Genomic DNA, 7,407 nt, shown 5'->3' on the forward strand with positions numbered 1-7,407 from the left:
GCATTGAAAGCTCATGACCTGCACCTAGGTGATAGTGCTTATATTGTTATTCACCACACCGCACGCTCGTCTTGGATCCAAGTAGGTGGATGTCGTACAGACCATGTGAGGGTTCCGACATGCTAGTCGTACAGATCACTAGATGTGATTCCGACTAGTGGGTGACCTTAGTTATGCGCGCTGATGATTGATGAGAGAAGCACTAGAGCGTATTTATACACCTATCATCGTACAGACTACTATATGTAGTTCCGAGTGACGTGCAGAGTTGAACCGTACAGGTCACCGAGGTGACTCCGGTTGGATTGGATGTTGAGCTTTAGAATCAGCCGTACAGGACCACTTCAGGGTCTCCGGTTGATTTATTTTCACCTGATTTATATTGATGCATCTATATTATGTTTTTGGACACTTGGCATGACATTTTTTTTGAAAAGTGTTAAAGGATAGTGATTTGAGATATTTGCTTATATATATGTTTATATATACTATTTTCTGGGAAAGTATACAGGTTTTACGGAGAGGGGTTAGAATTATTTTTGGCGAAATGTTTTTGAAAAGCTTTGGTTTTACTGACCCACTCAATTTTGTTTTTCGCCCCTCCAGGTTTAAGTTAGCAGAGCTTTGGTGGCCACGAGGAACCCAACGGCGTTTTGACAGAATTCACAAATGTATGACTCACCCTCGGGGGTTTCCATTTAGTAATTGTATTTTAAGAGCTTCCGAATTGTGTAAATGGTTACGTCACTCTCACGTGACGGCCAGCACACCCTCCTTCGGGACGGGGTGTGTCATAAATAGTATTGTTCAATTTCATAAACAATGTAGTATGGTTAAGTTTCAAAAATAGTATAGTACTGTTCAGTTTCAAAAATAGTATAGTACTGTTCTGAATCTTCAACCCGAAGTAAGATCTTGAAAAATTCTTGATACGTAGCACAGGGAGTAGTGGTTGCTATAGTACACCATTTCTTGCAAGTTCCCTTCTTAAACAAATGAAGCATCTCCTGGGGATTAGCAGCGATCTCGGGGCAATAATGAGATAAGTTTGTGAACCTTCGATGATACTTAGTGGCTGACATCTTACCATGCCTCATATCTGTGAACTCATTCTTCTTACTATCCAAATACTCCAGTGGAACAAATCTGATCTGAAATATCCATTTGAAAACATCCCAATTCATAGCATCCTTATCAGATAATGATTCCTTCTCATGATCCCACCAAGATTCTGCTCCTAATCGAAAGAACCAGGTCGTTGTCTCGACCCATCTCTTTAGGGAAAGATTACCCTGCCTATGCATCACTCGAAATGTCTTCTCAACATGATCGAACCATATCTCTGACTTCTCTGATCCCTCATTACCAAAGAAATCATTAATCTTCAGGCGAGATGCAATATCCAGAGTATTCCTTGGGGCAGGATGAAGGGAAGACTGAATAGCATTGGCAATAGCCTTACCAAACTGTCCAAAGTCTGGAAAGTTATTCTCAGCTGGAGAACGTGGCTTTCTACGAGGTGGCATGGTTCTAACATAAGAAAATAAGAGTTAAAACACACTAGGAAGTGCATAACTGTCTAAGCCTATGCTCTGATACCAAATTGTCACATCCCGACCTAGGCCCCCACCACATCCTGGGCTTGACTCCACCGTAGCACGATATTGTCCGCTTTGGGCCCTTGACCACACCCTTACGATTCTTTTTCTGGGAACTCACACGAGAACTTCCCAGTGGGTCACCTATCATGGGATTGCTCTCGTGCAAACTCACTTAACTTTGGAATTCCAACTGAACCTGAAGCCAGTGAGCTCTCAAAAGGCCTCGTGCTAGGTAGAGATGAGAATATACATATAAGGCTTATAAGATCCACTCCCCTGGGTGATGTGGGATGTTACAATCCACCCCCCTTAGGGGCCCAACGGCCTCGTCAGCACACATCCGGCCAGGGATTGGCTCTGATATCAAGCTGACACACCCCGACCTGGGAAGATCGAAGCATGCTGGCCATCACCGTGAGGTGACGTAACCATAAGGGTAAGTGATGTAAAAAGTGATTAAATTTAAAACTAATTAGAACTAATTATACTAAATACTGAAAGAGTGCGCAATCGTGGGAAGAACCCTTTACCATTATTAAGAGTGTAATAGACAGTGAGACTACAAAAGAGTAGTCAAAGTAACCAAAGTACACTTATTACATAACAGTGACAAGTTCGTACGTCTAAACAGAAGAGAATGTCAGAACTGCCAAGATTCCTCGAGTGCCACAAAGAGTACAACTATCTAGGTCCTGGATGGGAGAAAAACAAAGTTGAGTGGATCAGCAAAACAATGTTTATACGAAAATCTTTATTTTTGAATATACTAACCCCTCGTTGTAAAACAAGTATAGTTTCCTTAAACGTACTACGTAAGTATGTAAACACTAAATCAACAATATTATAACAATATTATAACCTGAGATATGCCAAGTCATGATGTATCAAATGCCACAATAATATAATAATGTGATAATCAAGTATAGCTAGGTGCTCATCCATCTAAGCTGACACACGAGTTTGAACAGATAATTTTTAACACAAACAAGACTAGGTGTAATCAATATGCTCTAGTACTACGATCACGTGAAGGCTGGTGCAGAAGCACGGTTACGTACAAGTCGGATTGCCTAATGCAATCTACCCGACAGGATTGGCACTTAACTTGGATCCAGGACGAGCAAACGGTGCGATGTGAACATACACGTGAAGGACTGGCCCTGGCCCTGGGGCGAGTACCAACACCAGTGCAGCAAGATGAGCATGTACAAATATATATAAATGTCATGACAGTAATATCCCAACCATATAGCAGCATTTATCACAATTAATATCACAAGAATGATACTTGGCAAAATAAGCATAAAAGTGAAGTAAATACGCATTTATGAAAACTATAAATATGTATAGGTATAAAAACAAATTGCCCACTCATAAGTACATCGTTGGGTCGTAGCCCCCGAGCCTAGCTTGGCCTCGAACGTCCTCAGGATACGTTTCCCCTATATGTGAAATAACTAAAATATAATTAATTAAAGCACATATACAGAAACCTAAATAAAACCCCCATAGTTTGCTTAAACCTAGGGTTTAAATATACCATCGTGACCTACTCGACGTCACGAACATCCCTAAATTTTTAAAATAATTTTTGGATGGTACACGCGCCGTCAAGGGCGTGGCCACACGCGCCCCCATGCGCAGGCCAATGTCGTCAGTTAGCTTGACACCGTCAGGAATATTCTGTTAAGTGCTAAAAAAATTAATGACGTTACCTGACGCCGTCAGAATATTTCGTCTCTTTGACGAAATATTCCGTCTTCTTCTCTGGCGAGCCTCGTCGTTGCCGCCATCTGCAACTCAACTTCGCCGGATTTCTGGAAAATTTTCAAATGCATTATTCTCTATCATTTCTCAACCATTTTAGACATACTTTATATGGATTTAAATCTCGTGAATAGTAGAATCGCGTTATACCTGTTAGGAGTCCAAAAAGTGGACAAAGGTTGCCGAAAAAAGCCTCAAAAGTTTAGGCCAAAAGTGAACTCTTCGAAAACTTGGTCGTTTCACTTCCAAATTTCTCCCAAATTGTTGTAGAAGCCTTGAGGAGTTGTGTAGAAGCTTCTCCAAGCTTCAAAACTTCCTAACTCGCTCGAAAACACGTCGAACTCAGTTTGCCCGATTTCGGACCTCACGAGTTCGATGTTGAAAACTCGTCAATTCTAGGTTTCAAGAACATGGTTATGTTTGTGAGGATGAGATGAACACGAAAATGAGGTTCTTGGGTTCAATATGTGAGGTTTGAAGCTCGTTTGAGGGGTTGCAAAGAAGAAGAGAGTTTTGAAAGGGAGAGAGAGAGAAGGAAGAGAGAGATAGTTCCTTTTTCTGATTTCTGATTGGATGCCATGTGGAGGGGAAGGATGGGATTGGTGGGAGATTTGAGGTAGTTGATTGGTGAGAAGGTGAAATAATGGAGGAGGGTGCATGGTTTGGGTTAAAATGGTAGATAAGGATAGGTTTTCAGATTTTCTATTGTAAGGGAAATCAAAATCTATTCGAAGTAGATATTTCTACACTGGTAGAAATTCCCGTACACTCGTAACAACATGTATAATTTATATGCGATAACAAGAAATAAAATAAAAGTGATATAAATATGTCCACATCACTTGCCAATAAGGGCATAACCGTCAATACACATACTCGGGAAGAAATTACATAAGAAAATTAGGGACGGGTCGTCACATCTAATATCAAATACTTTACCATTTTTCCATGGAAGGAATAGTACTAGTTGCACATGTAACAAAGCAAATACATGTATTTGAAGGCCTTACCTTCATAAACCACTAGAATATGCCTTCATTGATCTCAATTCTCAAACTAGATCAATCCACTTGAATATACCATTTTTCCATGACAGTTATGCAGTAGTTATAGAAACCAATCCACTGAGATCAAGGGATTTCTCCAACTTCCAATAAGAAACAATTTTTCAAAAGCCACAATGGTTAAGAAACCATGGTCCTGGATATATATTTGAGACCATAATTCCTTATCATCCAAATTACTTGAAAAGTACAACGTGCATGTTCATTGTAAAAAACATTCAGACTATTGTAATCAACATTCATACCAATTCATTTGGGATTTGATAGCCCAACGACAAATTACATCAATCTGGGCCGATACAAACCTTGTATAATCTATTAAATTAGAGGCCAATATCAATGTGACATGAGTGGTTATCCAATTCCGTTTTGTCCTTTTAAACAATAGAAAGCTAATGCAGATTTTCAAATACCCATCATGCACTATAGATTCTGTATATATGTTATATGCATCTGTTAAGAAAGATGCGTCGGTACGGTCACATACATCTCAAGAAGCCATAATCACGAGGTACCGTTTTAGAAACAAATCTCTCTGAAAAGAAAATTTCTTGTTCCGAAGCTGTTCCTGATATGTTGTGCACATCCGTTTCTTGTTCTGAAGCTGTTCCTGATATGTCAAATTGTCATTAAGATATCCTACGATATCAAATTTTCATATCATCCCTTAACATAGAAGCACACATGATTACAACCATTGATACTTTGTTTATATGCAATGAAAGATGCATACATCTCCAAATATAGACATTTGCGCATGCACACATTGCTCTCGTAAAACCCAGCAACAAAAATTTTAGTTTGCAAAATTAAATTGTAAAAAAATAAAGATTAAACCCATAAACAAAAATTAAACAATTAGAAACTAATTGCTCTCATAATTTCTCTCGAAAGTTATCCAGCCATGTTCTGAATTGGAATACTGTATCTTGCCCATTGCAGGCACGTAATCAACAACAAAATTTGAACAGAATTAAAATTCAAAATATTTTAGACGAAATTTTGAAATTGATAAAATTGGAAGAGTGATCAAAGATGATTAAGGGCTGTCGGTCACGGTTAAATCAGAAACATATACCAAGAAATTCCTCATCATATCACACATGAAACCCTAATTTTGTAAATTAATTTAAAAACCAAAAACTTCATAAACAAAAATTTTCACAACCAGAAAATTAGGAAAAAAAAAGATCAAATCAAAATTGGATAGCGCAAACCTTCTCTAACACTAATGTCCTCTCAGAATCGACTTCCTTCGGCTCGACAGTCGATATTGGCTCTATCACGGTGCTATATAAATGATATTCAGTCGGCATGGGACTGTGAAGTACACCGACGATAATCCAAAAGGACGGACAAAAACAGAAGATGAAGGATGTACTTTGCGATGCTTGCACCTCAGGTACGACGACAATGATCCAACTCGCTAGATTTCTTTGACGGAAGGTAGATTCGGCAAGCGTGTCGTCTGGGTCATCGTTGCTTCTTTCGGAATCGAGATCTTCACCTGTTTATCACATCCATCAGAATTTCCATTGCCAATTTTAGAGTTTGACAGACAAGAAAATCGGATGATGGCTGATGAAATGAGAAAGTTACATAAATTAATCTGAGGTTATAGACCTTTTTACTCTCTCCATGTGAATTAAACGGACCAAATAAACGGCCAGGACATGACGGTAGGGGTAAAATTGGAAGCTCGATAAAAAAAATTTGGGTCAATTTTATTGGGCTGATTTGATTTTAGGTTTTATCCTAACCATTAAATAAAAGTTAGTAGATAGTTTTTGATTAAAATGCAAAAATTTGAAGTCATTTTTATTAGTTTTCCTATAAAAAAAATCCAAACCGGAACTAGCCCAAATCGACAACCCGGATCCGTGGGTCAGATCCGACCCGAATCCTTTTCTGGAATTAGAATGGAATATTCTCTTGGAATATTCTGTTAACTCTCAGTTAACTTTAACAAAATATTCCTTCTGAGGAGAGAATATTCCGTTAAAGTTAACTGTTAATAGTTAGTTGACCAAAGTTTACTTTTTGAAAACTTGCCTGGGACCCTTCCTAGAGTTTTTCGACACGCTGATTTCGTTTCCGCACTCTGTTTTTCCAAATTCTATACCAATTCTCTCCAAATTCCATTTTTGAGCAAACTAAAGGGAAATTAGGTGTTGTGCATCAATTATTATTAGTTTAATAATTAGTATAGTAATTTCCCATATAGGAGAGGACCACCCAGAGGAGTACCGCAGGCAGAATAGGTTGGGCGGCTACGACCCTGCGACATACCAGTGAGTGGGTCTTTTGGTTTTAAATATATATACATATATATATATATGTGATTTTTTGCATAACTGTTTCTTTACGTAATTGATGTGACATGCCATGTTTATCTTCTATTAGATTTTATACACTTTGTATTTTTATTAACTGCGAGTATAAAATGTGGCATAACATCTTTATTCATTATATCTGCTCATTGTTACATGTGTGCACGGTGTTTATTAGTTAGTTGTATTGTCCTGGGCCAAGGACTAGCTTCATGTGTATGTTCACATGCACCATTTACGTTCGTTTTGGATCCAGAGTTAGGTGCCAACCTGTCCCTAGGTTTGTTGTTTGGACTCGTATGTCATGCACACAATACCAGCTTCACGTGATGTAGTACTAGAACGTAAAACCTATGCTTAGCATGTTCATGCAGCAATTTTCTGTATGACCTGTGTGCCTGCATAGATAATGAGCAGTGATTTTCATAGCAGTAAATTTTTTATGATTTTCATAACTCTGAGTTTATTACAGCTATTTGAGTTTTGATGATGAGATATTTCGTAGTAGCACCCTACTACCTATTATTATATTATTACTTTGGAAAATCATGTACTTGTTTTACAACGAGGGGTTACACGTTTTCAAAAAGGTTTCAGAAAACTTTATTTTATAGGCCCAGTCACCCTTGTTTTTTGCCCCTCCAA

The 7,407-nt window shown here is 38.4% G+C and overlaps 1 long non-coding RNA gene across 2 annotated transcripts; it reads right to left on the reverse strand.

Annotated features, from left to right (window-relative positions):
• Positions 1-2,096: 2,096 nt before the first annotated feature.
• On the reverse strand, positions 2,097-6,054 carry LOC126617964 (uncharacterized). 2 transcript variants are annotated; one of them, XR_007621602.1, is made up of 4 exons: positions 5,650-6,054; positions 3,519-5,042; positions 3,317-3,418; positions 2,098-3,043 (listed from the first exon to the last, which is right to left on the reverse strand). It is a non-coding gene; the product is annotated as an uncharacterized LOC126617964 (long non-coding RNA). The 2 variants fall into 2 exon arrangements; XR_007621601.1 differs by having other exon boundaries at positions 2,097-3,418.
• Between the last annotated feature and the right edge of the window lie 1,353 nt (positions 6,055-7,407).

The sequence above is a fragment of the Malus sylvestris genome, chromosome 1 (assembly GCF_916048215.2).
Source record: "Malus sylvestris chromosome 1, drMalSylv7.2, whole genome shotgun sequence".
Lineage (NCBI taxonomy): Eukaryota > Viridiplantae > Streptophyta > Magnoliopsida > Rosales > Rosaceae > Malus > Malus sylvestris.